Below are 25,402 nucleotides of genomic sequence, written 5' to 3'. Positions count from 1 at the left end.
CTTCATTTGCTGGGAAGGCATGGGCGCATCAGCCTAGACAGGTCAATTAGGAGGATCCACAGGGCGGGAAGGAACCTGAGGCCACCCTGCAAGGTGCTCGTCACCAAGACCCACCGTCCCGACCCTGCAGAAAGGCAGTCTGCAGATCAGACTCTCAGGTGAGTCACTAAACCCAAGGCTATCACGAGAAAATGCCCACAGAAAGCTCACCTTCACAGTCCCCCAACATTTCCAGAAAAGTCATATTAACATTTTACTGCCTCAAAATGATAGTATTAAACAAAAGAGGGACACAGATTTTATCTTGAAGACCAGGTAGAGGAGACACACAATTCATGGCAGTGTGCCAAGCGACAGGACCGGAGATCAGGACCCAGGATAGCAGGTCCAGCTTGGAGTTTCCGATGGCCCAGGACAGGGCGCAGACATCCACCCGACACCCAGACTGCCAGGGCTGTGGCGGGCTCCGATGCTTCTGCTCCGCTCTCCCAGCTGCTGTGCACGCACCAGCCCTGCCCAATACCACTGCCCTTTCAGGTTTCTTTGCAGCTCAAAGTCTGGAGAATGAGCCAGTTTTCTTATCTATACGACGGAACTGTCCCTTGTGCCCTACAGTTGCCAGCCGCAACAATCCTGCCAAGTGAGACAAAAGCTCCTCAGGCTGCGAAGCTGGAACGTGCTGGTTCTGAAGTAACTACAGTGACGGAAGGGGACAGGCACAGAAGAGACAGACACACGGTGTGCGTCTACTCAAAGGCGGGCTCCATCAGAGCCACAGTGCTGGACTTCCCAGTGCTGCTCAGTGAGTGCTGAGGTCTGGAAAACCTGCCCATTTTCTGCCGGTTTCTATTCCCTGGTCTCTGAATCAGTCATTTGGAAGGTGCATAAAGTAATATCGTTTGAGTCTCCAAAATAGTCTGTATTGCAGCTCTTAAAAATGTAACCTTTAAGTGAACACACAAATAAATACATCACATACCTGACACGAAGACATTGAGATTTTAATGTTGCCCAATCCTACAAGTACTCCACATGTTTACTTTCATAAATCCTAGAGTAATGTTGAATCCTTTCTGGCTTAAATTTTACTTGGGTTGTAAAATTAACCCAACTTTTATTGGGTAACTAATACCATAAACCTATGGGGAAAACGAATGTTCTCCACGACCTAGGTTTTGATGCTAGAAACTTCAGTGCAGGGACCAGAGCCTGCCCCAGCGGTGCCCCTGCGATCACAGACCCGGCTCTTCTGTCCCCCGCATTAGCAGAGCCCCGATGTTTAAGGTGTCACTATGAGAACCCTTTCTCCTCCCCACATTAAACCTGCAAGGCCTGGATTTATACCTCCTGGGAGGACGAAACCCTGGAGTTACCCCCAGATATAAATCTCCAACCTACTGGGAGACCCCGTATTTTATGTGCGAGGCGTAGGCTAAACTTCTTACCACCTTTTCCATTCAGGACTTTCCTTCTAGGACTCTGAAACTGTTTTTCCCAGAATAAAAGGGAAAGCAATTCTTTGGCCACCCATTTCTTAGCAAGGGCTTAGAGCTACAGGTGCATTGAATTTTTGACTCTGCCTGGAATTCCTGCTGTCCTGATCACTCTCCTGGAAACAGATGTTAAATACTCCAGGGTGCGATATGATCTGCTGGGGAGTAGCTGTCCGCCTGGCTGCAGCTAAGAGTCCTTTGTGGAAGCTGTGGAAAAGACCAGTGCTTGGCCCTGTGTGGGCCTGGGAAGCCACTCTCTGAGGCAGGGCTTAGAGACTCCTAAAAAATGAGGTGATGCCACATGGCCGGGAGCCACAGCACTCAGCAACCAGAGAGCTTCCATCTGCTGCCTTCGGCTGGGTGCTATGCCCGGTGCTTCCTTTAAAGCAGCCCCTGATGTGCATCTTGGTCCTCATGTTACAGAGGGAAACACCCATCCCGAGACATCCGGTAACTTACTGAAGTTCATGGAGACAGTGAGAGGGGAGGTAGGATTTGAACCGCAAAGTCAAGCTCAGGACACTGTGATGTTACGCCATCTTGGTGGTTTTGTCCGTTGTTTGTTTGTTTGCTTGTTTGCTTGTTTTCTGGCACTGGGGATTGAGCCAAGGGACTTCACACTGAGATACATCATCAGCCCTTAAAAAAAACCTCTTATTTAAAAGAATTTTTAAAGACAGACTGCTGCTAAGTTGCTAAATTGCCCAGGATGGGCTCGAATTTATATCCTCCTGCCTCAGCATCCCACAGTGCCGGGACTGCAGGCGTGCACGTCATGCGCAGCTCAAGATGTTATTGGTTAAAACAACAACAGCAGCGTGGCTCATTCTCTGGATTTTTAACTGCAGACATGTAACTCTGTTCTGTTCAAGGGCATTCTTAATTAAATCAGCCTAATCACAATAAGAGGCTTTATAATGAGCCTCTGTTCTGTCCCAGGCACTGGTGAATTTTGTGTACTTATAAAGACACTGCTACATTACCTCACCCCAGCCAGTCTTATATGGACGTGAGGTGTAACATTCTCATTTCGCAGGTGACAAAACCAAGGGCCAGGAAGTGTGAAGAGGTTGTCCAAGGTTACATAGCAAGTAGAAGAGCTGCGTCTGTCCTTCAGGATCACCTGTGACCATGCTACACAGCTTTCTTCTTGACAGTTTGGTCAGGAAAGGCTTTGCATTTCTTAGGAGGCTTTTTCTGCAGAGAAGTGCCACTGTCCCCTGGGTGGCAGAAAGTGTTCTAACATTTAGTCACCACCTCCTTTATTCCTTCATCTTCCCATGGCTTTAGCCAGACTGTCCCAGGGGTTTCAGATTTCAGACTGATCTGCCAAGTCCTCTGAGCAGTGCCACTCACTGACCCTCAGTCGGGGCCAGTCTCTGTGTGGACCTGCTCCTTGTCAGAGACATCCTCCAAGTGGAAACCTACTCTCTTCCTTGCTGTGGTTTGAAGAACTGAACCCTCCAAAGCTGTGCACCAAAATTAACCTTTCCTCTTTTTAAAGTCTGATATCTCAGGCATTTTGTTATAGTAACTGGGAAGCTGACTAATACAATGCCCATCAGAATAATAAAGGGGACAGGTAGACCTAATAGACTTACTCAGCTGAACTGATTTTTGCTGATGAATTTGGCCCTGAAAATTTCCTTTAGGGGTGATAAGACCAACTTAAGATGCATGCTTCTCGAGTAGAAAGAGAAGAGTTACAGTGGAAAGACAATAGGTTTTGCTAATGGTAAAACTGCTTAACCTGAAGGATTAAAAATACAGGCACCCAAACAAATAACTACACAAACATTCATAGTAACATTATGCATGAGAGCTAAAATGGGCTATTATTCAACCACAAAAAGAGTGAAGTACTGAAATGTGCTACAGTGTGAGAGGACCTCAAGAACATTATGCTAAGTGCCGTAAGCTGTATTGCTTGTGTCCTTCTATGCGAACTTTCAGGCAATTCCACAGAGACAGGAAGCAGACTATGCCTGCTGAGGATTGGGGAGGGGGGAACAGGAAGTGAGAGGTAAGGGGTTTACAGTGGGGTGGACAAATTCACTTGGAGGAAAGTGTTCACTTTTAAATGGCTAGTCTTATGTTATGTGAATTTTACCTTTAAAAAAATCTCATTTGTACTCAAGGGCTAAGGTGGAGGGGGCTGGCTTGGAGAGGCCAGGGGTTAGTGTCCTGCCTTGGGGCCAGGAGGGGGTTGGGGGCAGCTGGGTGGGTTGCTCCCCAAAATGAATGAACCCAAGCCAGGACAGTCTGCAGAGAATCTTCAGGTGTCCACATTTCTATGCTAGAGGCTCTTCAAGTGGCTGCATGCAATCAGGCCCCTATAATGACTTTGGACTCACACAAGGTGTGAAGTCTCCCACCTCAGAAATGGGCTTCTCCCACAGGAGGCACAATTAGAGCTCTTACAGGTAAAAATCAGCTACAGCCCAGGCTGAAAGCAGATAGGCGGGACTGTACCAAACTGAAACGCTCAGCCCAGCAACAGAAAATTGACAGAGTGAAGAGACAAGGGATTCATACCCAGAAGAGGTGAGCCCTCACTCCCCAGGAAAAGTACAAATAATCTGGTTTTAAAAATACACGAATTATGAAAGGATATTGCTCAGAAAAGACATATGAAGGGCTAAGAAGCATGTGAAAAAAAGCTCACCACTGTTAATCATCAGGGATATTCAAATCAAAAGTACAGTAAGACACTGCCTCAGCCCAGGGTCAGGATGCTAATCATCAAAAAGACAAAAATAACAAGTGCTGGTGAGGATGCAGAGAAAGGAGAATTCGCACACACTGCCGGGGTGTGTGTGTAACTATGGAGATGGTGTGACGTAGCTCAATAAACGAAAGACGGAAATGCCATGTGACCCGGAAATCCCACGCCTGCTACCAACCCACAGCAAAGGGAAGCACATGTGAGGAGGCACCTGCAGGCCCACATTTACCGTAGCACCATCCCCAGGAGCCAAGAGACAGCATCGGAGAGTCCAACGACAGACGAACGGGTAAGGAAAATGTGAGAAACAGTCTGCCAACAAAACATACACACACTCAGGAAAAGAAAACTGGAATATCCTAACACCAACTTTACTGAGACATCATGAGACGGATACGAGTTAGCTGTGGCCTCTACAGTTACAAGAGGTCCTCCAAGTGGTGGGCATGAGCTCTCACACGCACAAGAGCTTTCCTTTTCCTGAAGTGCATATACATGTTTTGGGCAGACCCGATATATACAATGGAACATTATTCAGCCATAAAAAGAGTGAAGTCCTGTCATTTGTGGCAACATGGATGGAAGGGAAGGATATAATATTAAGTAAAATAAGCCAGACGTAAAGCATGCTCTGACTCACACGCCTAGTGTAAATGAGCTGATTGCAGAGAAGTAGAAAGCAGTGGTTACCAAAGACCTGGAAAGGGCAGCAGGGAGGGAAGGGCAGGACAAGAAAGGCGGGTGTTTGGGTGAAAAGATACAATTAGATAGGAGAAGTAAGTTTTGGTATTCTATGCACAGTATGGTGGCTATAATTAACAATAATTTATTGTGTCATTCAAAGTAGCTAGAAGGCAAGGTTTTGAATATTCCCCACACAAAGAAATGATAAATACTTGATCTGCTAATTGCCCTGACCTGATCATTACGAGTTGTATACATTTACTGAAACAGCACAGCATTCATAAACACACACAACCGTTATATGCCTACTAAACGTACTTGTTAAAGGGAGATACATGAAGAATTAAGGGTTCAGGTAAAGGAAGTAGATTTACTCCACTAGAGATAGACGATCAGGGGCTGGATAGTGGAAGAGCAGATCATAACCAGATGTGGTCTCAAAGGTGACCACCTATCCCAGCATCTGATCTCTCCTTCCTGTTCCCAAGGAGGGTTGGGGGCTGGACGTATCCTGGGGCCAGGGTGAGGGAGAGTCATTTAAGTCTTTTAGTTGTGCACAACCAGGGTTGGAACGGGGTGGCGGTGTGTGTGTGTGTGTGTGTGTGTGTGTGTGTGTGTGCTGTGGGGCGTACCTCAAGCAGTCTTTGCCTCAGGCTGGTGTGTTGAGGAGACTCAAGGGAAATCTGCAACTCTAAGGCACTGCACAGTCTGCTGCCCACAGACCCAGACGCAGCAGTCATCCAAGCAGGGATGGTGTTAACATCCTTGACCTTGGAGGTCAATTTTCAAGGCAGGGAGATGCAGGCCTGTCAGCCGCAGGATGCCTTACCCCTCTCAGGCCAGGACCCAGGTAACCCCGTGTCCCTCTGTCTCCGGTTGGAATGCCTGTGAGCACTGGCCATCTGCACGGCCCTGTCGGATGCCATGCGTGGTCCTACAACCAGACACTGTGCAGCTGTCTGCAGAGGCCCTTAGCCAAGGAGCCCTCGCTCGGTCTCCTCCTCTTCACAAAGTTCAATCAGATTTTGAGGTTTCCCCCCTTGGCCATGAACCACTAACACAAACAGATGAATAATGTTCTGTCCAGGATTCCAAAGCTGCGCAGAATGGTTCCTGTGTCCAGCGCAGCGCTGGGAAGGTCCTGGCTCTGTTCCGGTGGAGCCTGGGACATTCGAAGGCCTCTGCTGACTTGGAAAAGAGCAGAACTGCCCAAGCTTGCATCTCACCAATGTGATCTGAAGGGAAGTTGGACATGTAATATATTTTATTCCTATTTAAAAACACATTTGGAATAAGGCTGCACCAGCATCAGCACTGTATTTATATTAAGAAAGATGGATTATGAAAAAAAGGCTGCATGACTTTTGCCCCTGACAATCTCTTGAGGTTTTTGTGGTGGGGTGGCCCCGACCCTCTATGAATCCTTGGCTGTTCTGCCTCCTCCTGCAATAAAGCCCCGTGTGCCCCTGAGGTCCGGCCATTGCTGGAAATGTACAGGTGACGGCTGGGGCCTGAGTTCTCCTTAGAAGCTGCAGGGTGTGCCTGACAGTTCTCCAGGGAGCAGGCATTCAAGAAACCCCCTGAAGTTTGCCCAGGACTTTGGAATACTATGAAGTTCATATATGGTTCTGCCGCCTGCTTCGCAAGCGCAAGGCCCCGAGTTCGATCCCCAGTACAAACAAACAAACAATCCCCCGAAACACACAGACCAACCTGAGCAGATTTTCTACTGCAAGTGTTACTAGGATTGCTTTGATTTTCTTTCTATTTTCCTTTTCTTACTTTGGCCGTGGATTGAAACGGAGGAGTTTGGTGGGAAGAGTGGCGGCTGGAATTCTGGGGCAGCTCGGGAGGGCTCTGACTCCATCTCACCACTCAGAGGTGGGTGAAAGCCAGCCAGTTCTTGTTTCCTGTTTCATCTCAGCCCGGTCTCCCTCTCAGGTGGCTCTGCAGACGCCTGGCCTTACGCACACAGGAGGCGGGGTGCGGGCACCACCTCCCCAGCACTCAGCCCCCAGGGGGCCACATCACGTAGGCTGTAAAAAGTGTGGAAGCCGCAATTTCCACCAATGCAAGGGCCCCAGGCAGAGAAGCAGCACCTGTTAGACGAGCGCTCGCTCGGGGACAGACGGGAGTCCCGCGGGTGCTGTAGAGCGAGGACTTGAGACCACGCAGCGCAGGGCCCTGCACCGCAGAGGACTGGAGGCTGCAAACCAGTGTCCAGACACCAGCAACCTCACCCCATCTCAGTGCAGTGGGGCTGCGTGGGAAGGAGCCAGCCCCCTTTCCCGTTCCCTCTCCCCTGCCTGTTTTCCCACCCTCCTTTTCAGCCCACAGGTTTCCCGAAGTCCAGTGCCGAGAAGTCAAGAGGGGGCACGTGCGGGACACCAGGCAGGCTTCCTTCTGTGCAGCCAAAGGCTGAAGGGAGAACAGTTCAGCAGACGGCAGGGCGGGGCTGCCGGCCGTGCGGTGGGCTCCGAGGACGCCCGGTCGTGGGCCTCTGGGAATGGGGACCTGAGCGTCCACTGCTCTTTTGTGGACTCATCTTGTTTTAGATTCTGAAGTCTTTTTTGTTAAATCACAGCCTTGTCTTAAATTTGCTATCTGAAGATTATAACAAAAATCTGGGGGCGGTGGATTGTGTCCCAAAGATGCGGAGGCTCCAGAGAGTGCGCAGGAGGGCCTGGGTCGCAGGCTGGAGACCAGGGTCCAAGACGTCAGGCTCCGCTCGGAGGGACCCAGGCTGTGAGCCGCCCCGGGGCCTAGGGTGGCACGGACGGTGGAATTCCCCACGGCAGGGAAGAGTCAGGGCTGCTAGCCATGTGGAGGGGCCTGCAGCCTAGCCGGGCCCCTCCGCCTCCTCAGTCATGCATTTGGGGCGGGGCTTGGTGGAGATCAACCCTGTGGGCAGCGGAAAGAACCTCAAGGGGTGGGCGGCCTGCGGTGTGAGAAGTGAGGAGCTCGGGGCGGCAGGGAGAGCGGGGCTTCCCGTCCCGGAAGCTCTGTGCAGTGGGTCCGGTGCGATCTACACAAAACCCCTCACCCTCCAGCTGGCTTAGATGTTCAGCTGGAAGCTCTCTTCTCTCCTTCTTCACGATTTGTACCTTGCATTTCCTTCCCATCACACCGAGGATCCGTCACGCTTACAGTTGTCACGAGTGTGAACTCTGCGGACAGATCAGGGACAAAAGCAAGCCTGGCGCGTGGAGAACCAACGGGAAGCCCCAGTGCCACGCGCTCCATCCATCGCTCTGTGGGATGAGTTCTTGTCAGGGTCCGTGGCCTCGTGGCACCAAATCCCATCGTGAGCTTCCGGGTCTCATCTTTACCTCCCAGCAGCGGCAGGAGACAGAGCAACCGCTTTCCTGAGACAGCTCGGTCACCTCTGCTTCTCCCTCACTGCTTCACCCCTGCCCTGGCTGCTTCTGTCCTCGTGGAAGATTTCCGCCATCGAGAAGCCCGAGGCTCAGGGCTGACTTCTTCCTGTGTCTCTTCCCACCCAATCTCCCTGTTTCTTGGATTTAAACAGCCGCCTCTGTGTTGATGACTCCCAAATCCGTCACCTTTAGCTGAGACCACTAGGCCTTCGCATCTCCACCTGGGCATCAGAAAAGCTTTCAAATGCAGCGCTCCTAGGGTGAACCTTTATTTCCGAAGTCCACTCTGGAGTCCTTCCCCATCCCAGTGAGAACCTTGTTCCTCCCACTGCTCATACTGAAGACGTCTGAATTCTCTTTGATGCTACATGTTTTCCCACCCACATCCAAACCATCAGCCCATCCCACCTCCTTCAAGATCTCCCCTGAAGCCAAGTTTCCTCTCTTCCGGTTCAGGCCGCCATCCCTGCCCGTCCCACAGGGTCTGCTTCTCCGCACTGCCGCCTTCTCAAGGCCTCGCAGGGCTCGCCCCGGTCCCCAGAGAGCTGCTGGAGCCCCTGGGACACGAGTTCATGTCCTTCTCCTTCCCAAAGGCGCCCTTCTATGCAGTGTCCTCACAGGGTCTCCAGACTTCAGTCCGACCACTCCCACCTTGCTTTTACTTCACTGATTATCACCCACGCACCTAATGCTAGCAGGCACGCTCTGTAAGACTCACACATTGAATTATTTGTTGTTTATAAACAACTGCCCGGGAACTGGAACCTGGGTTTGGCCACTGCCGTGACCCCAGTGTCTGGAACAGTGGCTTCTCAAGTATCCACTTACTGACAAGAAATAAATGTTTAACGAGTGCACTAAATCTCTCCCACGCTAACTTCTGCCTGGTGACAGAGAGGAAGGAGCCTAGGCTCCCCCAGAAACTTGAAATGTACAGTCACTGTCTTTCTCCTCACCTCAGCAGCCCCACTCCGCGCCAGCTGTGCTGCTGAGTGCATGATACGAAGAGAGGTAGGACAGGCAGCCTTCGGGAGCAGCGTGATTCACCAGGTTCCAGGGCACCACCTGGACTGGAACCTCCACCACCCTCGGCTGACCCGGAGACTGTGCAGCTGGGAGGCCTCCTTCCCAGTTCCCTCTCCTCCAGTCCACCTTCCAAGGCATGGAAAGTGGACGTTGGTGGCATCCCCAGGACGGGTGACCCTCACGGACCACTCTCGGGTGCCCAGTCAGTGTCTGTTACTAAATGAGTGTGTGACATCGAGAAGCCACTAGGTTCTTGGCTCATGTGGTGATCAAGTTAAAATGCTTCCCTCTTCTCCTCTTTGTATGTCCTACCTGCCCTAATGAGTTCTCTAGCCTTCACTCCGTGCCCAACAGTGTTCTAGGACTTAAAGTACATCTTGAAAATAAAAGCTTTTAGCTTTGTGTAGCACTTGTAACCATACTGAGACGTTTATCAAATACCACATTACCCCAAACCAGAAACAACTGATAGAGACAGAAAGACAGAGAAGCGGGTCTGCTGTACATCTGTTCTGTGCAAGGGACCCCTCCGGGTAAAACGTATAATCTAGATGTTACAGTAGAAGAAACTGGAGTTCAGGGATCAAGTCTCTTACCCCAAACTACAAGTCTTGTTCCAAGTTTCCTGCTAGTTCCACTCTAAGGAACACTATAAATCCAATGATAGTATAAACATGTGTTTATGTATGATTCAGTGGAAAAGACAGCACGGAACAGTACTGACAGACAACACTGTCATGTGCAATGGTCCCACGTACTTAGAGATGGAGGTCAGCGGGAGATGATTTGATTTCTGAGTCACTGGTCCTCAGAGCTGCCCAGGTGTGCGACAGTGATACAGCCATCAGGTAAACACATGGAGGAAACAGCCTGAGGAAAGGCATCAGGTTTTGTATCACCCTGCAGACTCGGCAGAAAGGAGAGAATTTGGTGAGAGCAGTTGCAGACAGACTCTTAGAGGAGAGGACAGGGAGGAAAAGGAGGGGAAGATTCTGAAGCCAGAAGGAAAGACCCCTCCCAGGCAGCCTGGCCCGAGCTGGGTCCCTGCCTCCCGTGAGACTGTGCTCACAGGGGAGCTGGCAAGCGGGCCCCGAGTTCTGCCCTAGCATTACCTAACCGAAGCAGGACGCAGGACTCAGTTTGGCACTGCTGAATGGAAAAGTCGCCGGGCTGAGAATCACAAGACTCCCTCTCATCTGGCTGCAGACAAGGTTATTTCCATACAATCTTGGGAGGTCACCCACCCTCCTTTTCCTCCATGACTCCATTCCTAAAATATGGAATTTGAACTGCATGACACATTCTTTCCAAGTCTAGTAGCTTTTAGTGACTCTGCTTTAAGTGTCCATTGCGTCCACCATGATGGTGGTAGAATGGCCCCCTAACTGGCCTCTCCACCTCCTTTCCCGGCCCTGGAAGTTAGTCTTTCATGCTGCAGCAGTAGGGCTACTCACAGGTACAGCACCTGCTGTAAGGCTGCCTCTGCATACGGGCTGCTGGCGACAGTCCCAACACGCTGACAGGGACCCCGTGGGCCCAGAGACAGCCCCAACCAGGTCTTAGCTCCGCCTTCTGCTACTGCTCCCCTTGGCCTTTGCTTTGGCTTTGAAGAACAGCTTGTCGCTGCTGAACACAGCAGGAGTGTGTTCCTCAGTGACCCACCCCGTCCATTCATCCTCCCAGGTGTAGTTCACTCTCACCTTGGTGGTGCTTTCCTAGAAACTCTGATGGTTAATCTTAATTGTCAACCTGGCTGGATTAACAGACTCCTGCAGGGCTGGTGGACCGCGATGGCCGGCATCACATTCATCAGTGGTTTGACACACTGGTGCTCACAGCTGAGTGTGCTGTTAGGGGTGACCCCTGGCCCTGCCCTTGGAAGGTGTGTCTTTTGCTGCGCTCTGCTTCCGGGCCACCATGAGCAAAGCCCTTCCACCACGATGTTTTTGCTTTGGTACTAGCAGCCACGGGCTGAAACCTCTGGATCCACAGGCCAAAATAAACTTTCCTCCTTTAGGCTGAGGATGTTGGGCATTTTGCTGCAGTGATGGGAAAGCTCACAAATACACCAGAATTGGTCCTTGAGAAGCATCCTGCCTTAATTTCATTCTGCTATGGTACCGTGTGCTTTGAGGACTGTGCTTGGAGCAGGCAGAATGTTCCCAAAAGCAGCAGATGTTCTGATCTTCCTTTGTAGTCCTGATCCTCCCTGGTTCACCCTTGGCAGAGCTGGTACCCACACCTGGTCTGGGAGGGCACCGGTGGGCGTTTATGAATTGTTCCCTGTATGCCCCCATTACCGCTAAACCTGCCTCACCAGGCTCCAGCACCTCCTACAGCAAGCCCAAAGGTGGGCAAGGAGGGTTTGATCCCCACTCTGTCAGCACGGGCTTAGCCAGCACCCACACCCACTTCAGCCCTGTGACTGCCCGAGGCTCTGTCCTCCCCTCAGCTGGCGGGCTGCAGGCGGGCTCTCTGCCTCACCCTCCCCATCTCTGACCAGAAATGAAAAGGTTCGCAGTCCCTGGGGTCTGGCTGCCCTTAGACAGGGCTCACTACACAGAACCACATCCACCTCTGGGCAGGCTTTATTCTAAGCCTCACTAAACACCCTCACCTCCCAACTCCTGGCTTTGTAGTCGTTTCCAGTTGGAATATTTTTAGGCTGAAAGAAGACAGGTTTGTGAAAAGACATAAACATCTTTGGTGTGAGGTGACATATGTTTTCTCCTAGTGAAAGCAAGGCACTCCCATAGATGCTACAGTTTTTGGACAATGCATAAAATGCATCTCTTAGGCAATTCATCTCCTGGCAGGCTCTGTGTGAAGCATTTACCCCATGTTTTTCTTTGTCGTTGCTGGAAAGCTTAACTGTGCATCTCTCTACTCCGTTCGTGTCTGCACAGCCCAAGACTGCCTCAGAACAAGCACGTGTAACATCGCTTATTGTTCACAAGTTTGATTTAAATATTGACAAATTTTTTCATTAGAACATTAAACCCCCAGCTTCATTCATCTTAAATTCCTTCCAGGAGAGTGACTTCGCCCATTAGAATGACTCCAGTAACTCAAGACCAACTTTGCAAGCAAGAAGACTGTGGGACACCGGGGACCATCATGCTCGCCTCTGCAGAGGGGCAGCTGTAACTGGTTATGGAGCAGCTCTGGAAATAGCACTCGGAGCTTTCTTGGCAGGTTTCTTACATCGTTATTCAATATGAGCTGCAAATCATATGCTCGTAGTTATGAAAATGTCAGGAAACTCCTAGTGTTCATGCTTTGTTTGACAAAGCTATTTTCGAGTAGAGCTGGAAGGCACCGGCATCTTGCCATGTGGAAGAGGAGGACCCTTCCCGCCCCGCCCTGGCTGGCGCGGAGAAGCTGGGTGTGCAGGCCTCCGGTGCACAGAGGGACACACGCTTCCCACGGCACCACGAATCAGGCCCTTTCTTGCTCAGTTTGGGTGAAGTGAGCTTGAGGTCAGGGTCAGCAAACGGTCTGCTCTTCATCCAGGCGACAGTGGAGTAGTGGCCCTCAGGGACAGGGACAGGACAAGGAGAGAAGGAAAGAGCACAAAGTGGGAGTGGGAGAGGGGGAAAGAAGGGAGCATTTCAGGGAGGGAAGAGGTGAGACGAACTCAGTATCTGACAATAACGGAGTGAGTGTGTGCACTGGCCGAGAGATACTATGGTTTAAATTTAGACTTTTACCACTGGCTTTCAGATGCGAGGGTCACGCTAGACAAGGGCTCTACCACTGAGCTACCCCCAGGCTCACATGTTCTTAGGAGATATGTAAAGTTCGCCCTTTTAAAGCAATGATTATTCTGGAAATTTTGAAAAATAGAGAGAAGCAGTAAAAAGAATTAGAATCATCTATGTTTAGAACCACCATATAACTGCAATTACTATGTAGCACAATTTTATGCATGTATCTTAACACTCACATTGACTCTTTACAAATTGGAGTTATTCTATACATTTTCTTTTTCATAATAATATTTTCCTATAGTATTAAATATCTTCTAAGCTATGACGTTTAGTGGCTGCATTTAACTTGTAGGTTGACTATATTTTCATTACTTATAAAACCATTGAAGTAAATGCCCTTGTATATGAATCTTTACATATACAAGATGTTTATAAAACATTTATATTCATTATTATATACAGACAATGTATTCTCTTGGTCCATTCTACCGCTGGGCTTATTCTTTATGTGATGAAGGAACGGTTAGGTTGAGAGATTAGTTGGTTTCCCCAAGTACACACAGCTAATTAAGCAGCAAAATAAGATTCTGATGTGGACTTTCTCTAAGATGGTTTCATGTCATGCCAGCATAGTGTTCTTTTGTACATTCTAAGAATAATGCTGCCTCTAAATCTAACATGTCAAACATAAATCCACTGAGCACAAAAATAAACTCCAGGGAACACGCAGCAGTACAGTCGGCTCCATGCCCTGCACAGTGGAGCCCCAATCATGGACTTGGTCCCAGACGACAGTCACCAAGCAGCACTCAGAAAATCCGCACAGCCCCAGCAGGGGCCTAACAACCGCTTTCCCATGTTTCATTCGATGGTCTCCGGCTTCCCCTCCAGCGCTGGAGGGGCTGACTGAGGGGAGACGAAGAGGAGGGAGTTTTCCTCTTGTGCAGCGTTGGTGGCGGTGCGGTCCGCTGGGTTGCTGGGCAGTGAAGCTGAGTGACTCGTGCTCTCAGAAGAGGGAGGAGCCATCTACCTTCGCTTGCACTGGCCAAGCTTGCCCCAAACATCAGACACCAACCTGGGGTCCAGGCACCAATGGCTCTGTACAGAAACTGTCACTTCCCCAAGGCAGAGACCAGGCTGTTTCAATCAGGCTACAAGAGGAACAGTAAGAGGAGCTGGAGGTGGGACCTGGACAGAAGACCCAGGGAACATGGGGACATCATTTGTGAAGGCTTGGCGATGACTCTGGGTTCTCTACCAGACGGGTGCGCTCCACCTCCCTCCATCACTGCCCATTTCCAGTACCCTGGCACATGCAGCCAGCCAGACAAAGGGTATTTGTGGTGGCCTACTCATGCCAGGTACTGCGCCCACCCCTGAAGACACAGAAGTGGACACAGCAAGCACTGTCAACGCATCACTGTGTGACTATTGAAGGATGGATGGACGGATGGATGGATGGATGGCTGGGTGGACAGATGGATGGATGGATGGATGATGGAAGGACAGATGGATGGATAGAAAGGTGGGTGGAAGGATGGACGGATGGACAGAAAGGTGGGTGGAAGGACGGATGGATGCATGCACAGATGGAGGAGCCAGAGACTGAACGTCAAGATTGGGAGCAGAGGATCCCGTGACCTTAAGAAAAGAAAAGCTGCCCCCTGGACTGGAGCACAGGCAGTCCATGGAGGGGAGGGTGATCAATGGTGCCCTCAAAATGGCAGAAGAATGCTGAGAAATGCAAGGGCCTTGAAAGCTGAAGTCGGAAGGGCTGAAAAGGCTGCTTCCCTCCTTCTCTCCAGCTCTACTTCACTAAGTCTCATCCCTGCGCTCACCCGATTCAACTGCAGCGACAGTTCCTCCTGCTTTCCAGATCAAGTGCAGATTCCTTATCTGACTCACGAGGAGACTGCCGGATGCTGTGCCCTCCGCCCTACCGACCACGGGCTCGGGCAGCCTCACTGGATGTGGTCACACGACCTGCTCTGGTCACAGTGACGTGAGCAGGGTGAAAGGTGCCACCTCCGGGCCAGGGTGCTGTGAAGAAAGGCACGAGGGGAGGACAAGCTGGAGTACAGGGGACAGAGCCACCCAGCCAGCCCTGGGAAGCCTCCTCCGGACTGGAGGGAAATCAACCGCTACCTTGTGTAAGTCCGCCTGCCTGTCTGTCTGCCTGTATCGCACCAGCTTGGAGGCACCCTGATTGATAGGGACAGATAGGTCATAAAGAAAAGAAGCACACAGTGGGTCAGACATTAGCACATGCAGGAAAGCTGCGTGGAAATGCGGAGGATGCGGGCTGGGTGAGGACACCAGAGTGAGACCCTGTGGCCCAATGCAGCATTCTCTGCACACGTCCTTGTGTTGAAATTTTGAACGTGACCTGGTGAAAACACACCCTGGGTTTCAGAGACTTACTATACACTCCCCCTAAGAAGTAAAATATCTCATTAATATTTCTACGCCGATTATATTTTGACATGACATTTTGGATCTTGGGTTAAGCAAAATGTAATGTTAAAATTAATTTCACCTGCTTTTACTTTTAAAAATGTGGCTTTAAAAAAAGTTAATGGGCTGGGGATTTAGCTCTGTGGTGCCGCCGCCTGCCTCGCAAGCACAAGGTCCTGTGTTCAATCCCTGGTACAAAAAACAAAAGTTAACATTGCGTATCTACTTCTACTTGAGCTTAGCTTACACAGCATTTCCCAGCCGACATACTGTGCAGTGTGGTCACAGGGTACAGTGAAAGTTTAAATGAGAAGATGTGTATTGCAGTGAAAGACTCACTGCCATGAATCTCCCTCAGAATCCTTCCCTCGCTTCGAACAAACTCATCCTGTCCTTCTCCCCACTTTCTGACTCAGTTCCGGAAGCTCTCTTTCCTGAGTGTCTGGTAGCGCTCTCCTGGCTGCCCTGATGCCCCGAACTGAACTGATTCAACACGTTTCCCTGTCGTGGTCATCCTGACTCTGTGGAGAGCCAGAAGTCACACGGCCCAGATCCGGTGAACCGGGTAGACGAGGACAGTGTCATGTTTTTAGGAGTCTTTGAAGGCGCCGAGCAACAGCAGCCACTGTATTTTTATCATACCTCATAGACACTCAGGAAAGAGGACTTCCCAGGCTGCTGTAGACAATGGCAAGAGCGGTGGGAGAAGTATTTGAAGTGAGAGAGAATATTTGGAGAGGGAGTCACAGCAATGTGTCTTTTACTCTAATAAATTCTTAAAATTAAAGCATTCACCATTTATTTTGATCATCCCTCCTACATGGACTTCCACCATTAAAAGTCTGCCTGTGTCTTAAGAGTTTTTGCTTCTAGAAGGCTCTTGTTAAAGAAAGTCTCATTTGAGAAACTAACCCACGGTGTCCAAGAGCAAGGACTTAGGAATTAGGCAAATGGACTTCAGGTCCTGTCTGCCCTTCCTTAGCTACGCAGCCTTCGTCATCACTTAGTCGCTCGAGGCACCCGTTTCTCCATTTCCGGTTGGGACCTCCCAACCCACACCTCGTGAAGGGGCTGCTCTGACCTTCCGCAGCCCCACCCGAGCCCCTGCCTGTCGGTAGGTCAGTGCTCCGGCCACAGATCAGCCAACCGCCACCCCTGACAGCTCTCCAGAGGCAGGAGGAACAGGACACTCCACAGGTGTGGCTCTCTCCCTGCCTCACCGGAGGTTTCTGCCGAGGGGAGCAGGCTGGGAAAGGCAGTAAAAAGGGAGCCGAATTCCCTGGGGGGAAAAGGCTAAATGTCAGAACCCTGAGGAGCACCACAGCTCCTGTGGGGAAGATGTGCGTCAAGGAGGGAAAGCGAGGCAGCCTCAGGGAGTCCCCTGGGAAGAGAGCTTCTCCCCTGGCCCTGGGTCACCAGCCAGAGACATCCATCCCGTCACACTAGTTGAGCAGCACACGTGTTCGGTGACACTGTCACACTGGGATGTCGTGAGGGCTGGACCTTCGCGGTCACCCAGACAAATCTCCCACGATTGGCGCAGATAAAGTGCTGGATAAAGGAATGGGGGTGCAGCGGCGGCACTGGGGACGAAGGGCTTTCCTACCTCTCTCACCCTGCTCCAGCCCTGACCCCCAAGGTGCCCAAAGACCTGGTGAGCATCAGGGAGGGGCGGTCTGAGCACCGGCTCCCCTGCACTGTGGCTCCCCAGGCGGACTGATTACATCCATTACTCAGCAGCAAAGGCCTAGCCATGCGTGGAACTTTGGTGTGAGTGTTGTGATGATTGTATGGGGACAAAAGACTAGTGAAAGGACTTCCCTCCCTAGGAAGGCTGTGGGGGACAGGGTAAGGACAGCGGCTGACCTAGGGCGCTGTGCCCAGCCAGGGTGACCTAGGGGCACTGTGACTCCTGTCCGAGTGGCAGCTATGGGAAGACTGAGCTCAGCACTGCCTGCAGCCCAGGCTTTTGTATGTAATGCAGGGTCCCCGCCAGGGCCGTCAGGGGCAGCACGGGCAGGTTGGGGGAGAAAAGGCCACACCCTGGGGGCACCGACTCCTTTCATGAGCCAGAGTGGCTTTGAAAAATATGATATTTTTAATCATTTCTTTTTCTCTTTTTGTTTTTTGAAAAGAAAATAATCCCCTTTTTCCTTAACCCAAACCAAACTGAGAGCTGAAATGACAAGTCTCATGGCAGGGTGGCCCTGAAGGCACAGAGGTTCCTGCACCGTCTTCATGGCCTGAAATCACTCGCAGGTGCTGCACAGCTGAGGGAAACAGGGCTGAGGACCTCCCGCAGCCACGAGTGGTGCTGCAGCTGCAAATCAGCAGGGTGGGTGCTCCTCCTGCCTCACTCTGTTCCTTCTGTGCTGAGCCCCTGGCCTCCACCCCCCACTATTCTTGGCCCCAGAAAACTTCAGCAGAAGACAGGGATGTGTGGCCTGGGCTGGGGCTGCAGCTCGGATCTGGTGCCTGCTTAGTGTGAGGAGGCACTGGGCTCTGTGCCCCACGTGGTCAAACAAACAAACAAAAACTAAACCAGCCCACAAATCATGGTTGAGTCAATGGTCTTCTTGGTCCTAAGGTCTGGGGTGGGGACATTTTCACTTTCCAGAATGCAGATCTCAGGGAACAGCAGGTGTGACTCTACCCTAAGAGGACACGTGGTCTCTCTGGAGAGGGAAGACAGTTTTCACATAACTGGAAAGGTCATGTGTCAAATCACGTAGCATGGAATCCAAATGTCACAAGCTGTGGCGCACTCCTGTAATCCCAGCACTCAGGAGGCTGAGGCAGGAGGATCGCCACAGGTTTGAGGCCAGCCTGGGATACACAGTGAGACCCCTGTCTCCAAACAAACCAAATGTCACAGATTCAGGACAGGAATGCTCCCCTGGGGGTCAGCGTGGGATTCCTGGACAAAGTGGACCTTACGCTTCCTAATGTCATGGCAGAGTGGAGACCAGTGGCCAGGTCCCATGTCCCCAGGTGGCCGTCACACCACAAGGTGGGCGCCAAGGGGAAGCGTGCGTATCCACGCAAAACGGCCTTCATTTCAAACACACATGAGCACACCCGCTCCCGGCTCCATGGTGTGACTTCGGTTCACTACCTGAGAGGAGGCTGGGGCAGAGTCAGCCGAAATGACCATCAGACATCAGCCACCCACTGGGGACGTCGTCCGAACAAAAGGCTGCTTTGTAAAAGAGCTGTATTTTTTTTTCCTGAGGTAACAGTCATTTTAAAAACAGCATTCTCTTATGTGGCTTTCCCAAAAACGCAGCCTGGCACTTGAACAGCGCACGCAGTAAAGCTGCCCCTTTGAAAGCACCTTTACACCTCCTTTGTGCTCAGTGTCCCCGAGAGGCTCTCTGATGTGAGGAGACAGCAGCGCAGCGGGGAGTGAGGGTTCATGTCAGAGGGTGGCTGCTGCCGGAGGGTCTCATTTCCTCGGTGACCGCGAGATGGGGGACTCGGCGTGGCTTCGACAGGCCGTACACCTGTGTCCCCAGTGCCGAACTCCGTCTGGGACACGGTGCACCCTCGGGAGGTGGCCGTGAGCAGATGAAGAGCGACCGGAGGCAGAGCATGTTGGCCCTGGCCAGCACACCGCATGTGGCAAGCACCCTTCGGCCTCCATCTTGTCTGCATCGCATGGGAACAGAGAGCAGACACTAGCGGAGGAAGCTGAGGGGAGGGACAGAGGGCGACTTCCCCAAGTTCACACCAGCTGTGCCCCTGCACCCTCTGTTTACACAGCCACTGCCCTTAGCGTAGGCCAGGCAGGGGCAGGGCAGAGCCCACGCAGAGGACAAGGCCGCTGCTCATAGCCTTGCCCTCGCCAGGCTGCTCGCCTGAGACACGGTGGGACAGAGGGGACGCATCCCGGGCCACCTGAGTGGTCAGCGAGGTCCCAGCGGCTGTGAGAGGCCTGCTAGCTGCTGGACGGTGCTTTTAGGCACCATCTTCTTTTCACCCCGACAATGCAATCTGGACTGCCATGGGAAGAGGCAGGTTACTCCGGTCCACGGAATCTGCCTGGCGGGAAATGTGTCCCACTTCCCACACGGCTCTGGGTGCTGAGTGATGGCTGTCCATACCTGTTTGAATTGTGTCTGCCAGAGAGGCAGCACGCCAGGTTGGCACACACTGGCCCAGACACTGTCAGTGCCATCCGTACCTAGGCGCTGCAGCACTGCAGGAAGGAGTATTCAGCACAGCACCCACCATTCCTGTACGGAGGCTTCAGGGTGCTGTCGGGACTAAGCACCACAGGAAGCCAGCCACACCCGATAAGCCACACTCCTGACCCTTCAGCCACACATGGAAAGCCTCTCTGGCTGGAGCCACGCCTGTTAGCTTGGACCTCTCTCACCTCTCACACGGGCAAGGCAGAATGGGATGGGCGCTCGTGTATCACAAGTGTAATCGAGGTTAAGAATTCCGCTGGCCTCAGCTGCAGGTGGAAGAGCCCAGCACCTGCCATGCAGAGCCACAGCTGGGCCGGAAGCAGCTCAGTCTCCAGCTGTAGCCCCTGGCTGGCATGGCCTCCTCTTCTCCCTCCTCCCTGGCTTGGGGTCTTTAATCGGCTCCACGTTCACTGGCTCCCCGTGCAGAAGAGCTCCGGGCAGGGGCGCAGATCGGGGCAGAGAAGAACACAGACTACGGCCAGCGCCGCGCCAAGACCTGAACAGCCTACGTCCGTGTGCAGTGCAAGGGTGGGCACTGTCCTCACGTCACACACGGGCGGGCGCATGCAGTGTGGACAGGCCCCTCGCCAGCTGCTGGGGGCCCGAGAAGTCCTTGCACCTTCCTCAGCCTCCTGCTTTCCTGTGGAGACCGAAGCCTGGAATCCCTCAGAAGGACCCGGTCCCCAGGTCTCTTCACACGTGGAGGAGCCGCGGGGACCCCAAAGCCAGTTGGATGCGGAGTGGCTGTGACGTCTAAAGAACCAAGCCAGACATTTTTGTCATCTTTCCTAAAGCAAGATTCCCTTGCAAAGGCCCCTTCTCTCTTAACCTCCTTTTTCTAGTCTGTGTGGAAGAGAATGTTATGCTCGGGTTAATCTGTCTTCCAGGGAGGACCTGAGGAACCGATCACCAGCTTAAAAGCAGCAAGGCCCTGGGCCCCTACAGCCACGCTGACCACGAGCTACTTCACCTGTGGCCAGGGTGGAGGACTCCACTGCCCACCTGGGCAGCTCCCAGGAACACGGGAGGCAGACGCCGTGCGGATGTCCTCGGCCAGCTGATCCGCTCTCCTCACAGACAGGAGAGGCGAAAAGCACAGCGTCAGGCTAAGTGGTGATGCAGGCAATGAAAATCCAGTCTCTGCCCTGACATACTGACGTTCTGAAGAGCAGAGAGTTATGCAAGTGTTGAAAAATGTAAGTGGTGCCAGGGCAAAGACCAAACCCCAAACACCATGGGACTGGTAGGCAGAAAGCAAGGGAGGCCACTGCGCAGGTGGAACCTGTGTTTTCACTGAACGTCACGATTCATCACCTGGCAGCCTTCTGTCACGCGTTCAAGTCTGGCCCGGCCCACTCAGCAGGCCTGTCTGAAAAAAAACCCCATCCAACCAAACAAACAGAACAGCAATCAATAGTGGCATCCTCACGGCGCATACCGGAGACTGTGCAGCAATCACAGGACTTGTCCAGGTGAGGCCTTCAGCACTCAGGTCAGCGCACAGCTCCCCGGGTCCAGGCTGAGCTACTGGAACCCCCAGGTTCTGACCACTACACCCACCATAGAAAGAGGCCTGGCCTGGAGTCCCAGCTCTGCCATGTGTTAGTGTGGGGCTGGGACAACTCCACCGGTCTTCCCAGGCCTCAGAGCCTGCTCCCTGCTCCCTGTTCCCCACGAGCATTAGGATGTGAACCAGGCACCATAGCACCCCAGAAAAGCCTTTCTCAAGAGCCTCCAAAACGCCTGCCTATCCCCAGCCAGGCTCCTGCCCTGCAGGACGCTGCCACTCCAATGGGCCCCACGCTCCGGCTGCCATGCTCAGGAAGCCGCACCACAGAAGTCACACGTCTGGGCTGCCGGGTCAAACACACCAGATTTTGGACACCTGGGGACTTTTCACGGCTGCACACTGGGTAAACCCCTGAGAACACATCTTCAGAACAATGCCTGGGACTGGCTTGGAAGCCGTGGAAAGTGAAACAGAACACAGTAACAAGGGGAAAATAACACAGGCAGATTTCGTGACTTTAAACACAGGTTTTCACCCCAGAGGTTTCTGTCTATGGTCAGAGAACAGAGTTCCGCTTCTCCCTCATTTGTTGTCACTTCATCTGGACAGACACATGGAAACGGGAAGGACCAGCCCCGCTGTCGTCTCGGCCACCCAGGCCTCTCTCATGTCACCAGGGCTCAGGACAGTGCCCTGAGGCAGTGAGGGCCAAACCCCACAGCCTGGCCAGGCGGCCTCACTCCTGCCTGCTTCTGGGGACCGCAGAGAGGCCAATGAAGCTGAGCTTGCTTACAAGTCATCTTGCCCCACCTGACAGTCACTTTCCGTGTGAGTGGATCTGAGGAAATACTGTTCGGGCCAGTGCGGACCCTGGGCTGAGATACCCACTTCCGGTGCCATCCAGCTCTGAAGGCCTCCGTGGGAAGAGAGCGTCCCCAGCCCTGGCAGATGGCACTGGGCCAGAAAAGACAGCCGAGCAGGGTGGATGCCGTGACTGCCCGCTCGTCTGGCTCATCAAAGCAGAGCGCTCTGCTCTGGAAGTCTTTGTAAACGCTCAGGCACTCTGCTGGTCCAGAGGGCTGCAGGCCTGCGACCGAAGAGGCCAGGGCTGCACCCCGCTTCTGAATGGCTCCGTGTCCTCCCCTCAGCCCCCCACATGTCTCGGCAGCCACTTGGGGTAAAGGATGTGGGTCTGAGATTATCCAGCTCACAAAATTCTAGTGTGGAAGCATTTTTGACAATGGTCAAAGGTCTTTATCAACGCCTCCTACATACTGTCTTAATCCCTGCTAGCTCCTTTCCTCTCTACCACGAGGCTGTATTTCTCTTCCAAGACACGGCTGAAAAGTCCCTGCCTTGATTTCCCATCTGGGACTATGAAGGCAACCAGAGCTCCAGCCCGATGAGGACAGAGAACGCTGCATTATGTCCCCTGGGAACCCACCGAAGGCACCAACTTTAAAAACAAAAACAACCCTGTGGTTATGGTTTCATGAGGCAGGAAGCCAGCAGAGGACAGGAAGGAGAAGACCTGGACCTCTTACCCTGCTGTGCTGCTCACAGCTCCCCACACTCAGCTGCCCTCCAGCTGTACTCCGGCTGGGCTGGTGACCTCGGAAAGTCACTTGCCGCCCCGGACCCAGGCTCCTGTTCTCCAGTGCAGAAGGCAGTCCTTCCCTTTAGTGGTCTCCCTTGCCACGTCACAGTGTGTCTGTGCACATCCAGTCTGGTTAGACAGACACTAGGAATAGGGACACAGTTCAGCTTTACGATGCTCATCGGAGAAGAGAGAGCTGCCTTCGCTGCTCTGGGCACTAGAAGAATCCCCCCTGATTCTAATTGCACCTGCTTGTTCGCTCATCTGAGAATACGTGAGAGCTGCACGTTCCTGCTGCACAGGTGGAGGAGGCCTGGGCTCAGGAGGCAGCGGTCCCCACAGGGCTGGACGGAGGCAGGGTGCTGCCTATGCAGGTGAGAAGCGCCCGCAGGAAGGGGTGTTAAACCCGAGAGGGGTCTGCTCCAGGCCAGGCCTGGGGAGGTGGACAGCGAGGACGAGGCCATCCCTCTCATCCCTCCTACAAGGAACGGCAGGGGGAAGGACGGAGGAGGGAGGGGAGCAGGCAAAGTCACCGAGCTCCGCCCTGTCCCAGGGCGACTCCAGGGTGCTCCGGAAGCTTCTGGACCTCACCCTGCAGATGTCCTCAGGGCCCGGCACATCGCTCTCTAAGCAAACTCTCACGGCCCACTGGGCAACACAGCGGGCTGCAGAGCTCTCACCTGGGAAGAGGCATCACCTTCTCCCCCTGCAGACACGACCTGCGCGGGAAGTCACACCCCACAGTGCGGTCAGTCACATGGTGTCCTTGGGGGCCCCCGACCCAGCCATGGCACCACCCTCGGGTGCTGCCAACTCTGTCCGGGGAACAGAAGCATCCCGTGTGCTACTGTGTGTGGCTGGCAGTGTGGTTGAGGGAAAACTGTGATGGGCTGAGATGTTCCTTCCCTACGACGAGCGAGTCTACCTCCTGCACGACTGTGGTCTCTGTGAGGACCAGAAGCAGTGCTGGGCTCCTTCTCTAACGCCTCTCTCCCATAATGCTTGGCATGAAGTGGAGACTGAAATGTGGTAACAGGTACAGCAGACTCTTCGTGTGCCGGCTGTGGATCCTGCAGGATTAAAGCTGTGTTCTGCACGGGAGAGAAGAACCGGCGTGTGTGAGTGAGGGCGAGGTCCACATGCAGCCCTGAAGAAGGGACTGTTCCCTGTGGTGTGAGGACGCCTGCTTTGCCCACATGACGGGCCTTGAGCAGCCCAGAGGAGGTCCTGGAGCGAAGGGCAATACAGGGCCTGTTTACAAAATCTGCAGCGCAGGGAACAGAGCTCAGAACTGAGTCCAGAGATGAGAATTGACTTTTAAGTCTGCAACCCGTCAGAGCGTGGGTGACCCTAGAGAAGTCATGTGCAGTCTGAGCCTCCTTTTCTCCCATTTAACTCCAGCTCCAGCAGCCTCGCAGGGCTGTGAAAGTGGGGATCCAGGCTGTCCTGGTGGCAGTGCTATGCACTGGAGCTGACCCCCAAGGCGGGGGGACCCGGGGGAACCACGGGATGGATCTCAGCACCAGGCTGGATACTGGGCTTCTCGAACTGGGTGCCGAAGGAGAAGGCCCCAGGGGTGGGCTGAGGGTGCTAATAAGCACCCACATTCAGATGCACATGCACTCCAAGACTCCTGTAAGCACCGGGCTGGGCCTCAGCTGTGTCCCCTGGCACAGAGGGACGCTGACCCAGGAGTCCTGACCCTGGACTGCCTCTCCTTTCCCCTCCCAGTCCCGTAGTGCGCCTCAGCAGGTGTCCCGGGCCTCAGCCCCCTCAATAGTCACATCCCCTGTTCTTCCTGGGGTTCGACTCAGCAGGAGAACGTGGGTCTAAACAGCCTCGAACCATGCCCAATGCGGGTGTGCCAGCTGGGAGTCCCTGTGACGGATGCGGCCGACACTCGCTGGCCAAGGACTTCCTCCCACAGGGCATCTGTGGCCTCATCGCCCAGGCTGGCCCCGGTCAGCAGCAGCCCGGTCCCCTGCAGCTGGTCTGAAGGCACGAATCTGACTGCCGGGGCGTGGCAGCCCCTCCGCGATCCTGCAGCCAGCTCAGGGGTGAGAATTTCACTGTTCTGCTTATTTGAGATTTGTGTAGACCACGGCCTTGTGTTTGTAACCCAGAACTTACAGCAAAAAGTGATTAAAAAAAAAAGATGGCAAACATACGACATCCAAATAAAAACCAAAATTGAAATAAGTGTGTAATGCAATTAAATGTGTTACTTATTTGCCATTAAAATGATTATGGCTGAAACGGGGCCTAATTGTGACCATGGATGCTGAATTTTTACGGCTCGTTCTCAGGGAACAGAGGTGGCTACAGAAATAGGCTCTTCCACCCTCCCTCCCTTGATGGTTATTTTACTTCGCAATGTAGTGAGGGGGAGCCGATTTGAACACATCGCTGAGAGGAGGTCCAGGAAAGCCGTATTTGTAACTATGGCTCAGTGCAAGCAGCTCTAAGTAGATGGCTTACATAAATTTTAAAAGTGAGTTGATTTTTTAAAAAAACCTGATATGAACTCATCGAGAGAAAGGGCCCAGTTTGCTGCCACTTTAAAATACATTCTGGAAATTGATCGACAAAGCTACAAAGCTACAGCAAAGCTACAAAAAAAAAAAAAAAAAAAA

At 52.7% G+C, this 25,402-nt stretch overlaps 1 protein-coding gene across 10 annotated transcripts in view; it reads right to left on the bottom strand.

The window, feature by feature from the left end:
* The window catches only part of Ror1 (receptor tyrosine kinase like orphan receptor 1), a 291,697-nt gene that overhangs the window by 30,097 nt on the left and 236,198 nt on the right, over nucleotides 1-25,402 (bottom strand). The window contains exon 1 of one of the 10 annotated variants that reach the window (XM_010605076.3): nucleotides 10,064-10,185. The exons of the other annotated variants lie outside the window; for them this stretch is intronic. The gene's annotated coding sequence lies outside the window, so the exon portion shown is untranslated. Of the gene's footprint in view, nucleotides 1-10,063; nucleotides 10,186-25,402 lie in introns of those variants that run through there. 10 annotated transcript variants of the gene reach the window in all.

Source organism: Fukomys damarensis, unplaced genomic scaffold (assembly GCF_012274545.1).
Source record: "Fukomys damarensis isolate Sample0158 unplaced genomic scaffold, DMR_v1.0_HiC HiC_scaffold_33, whole genome shotgun sequence".
NCBI lineage: Eukaryota > Metazoa > Chordata > Mammalia > Rodentia > Bathyergidae > Fukomys > Fukomys damarensis.
The sequence above is the reverse complement of the archived record's forward strand: the minus strand, read 5'-3'. Positions and strand labels throughout refer to the sequence as shown.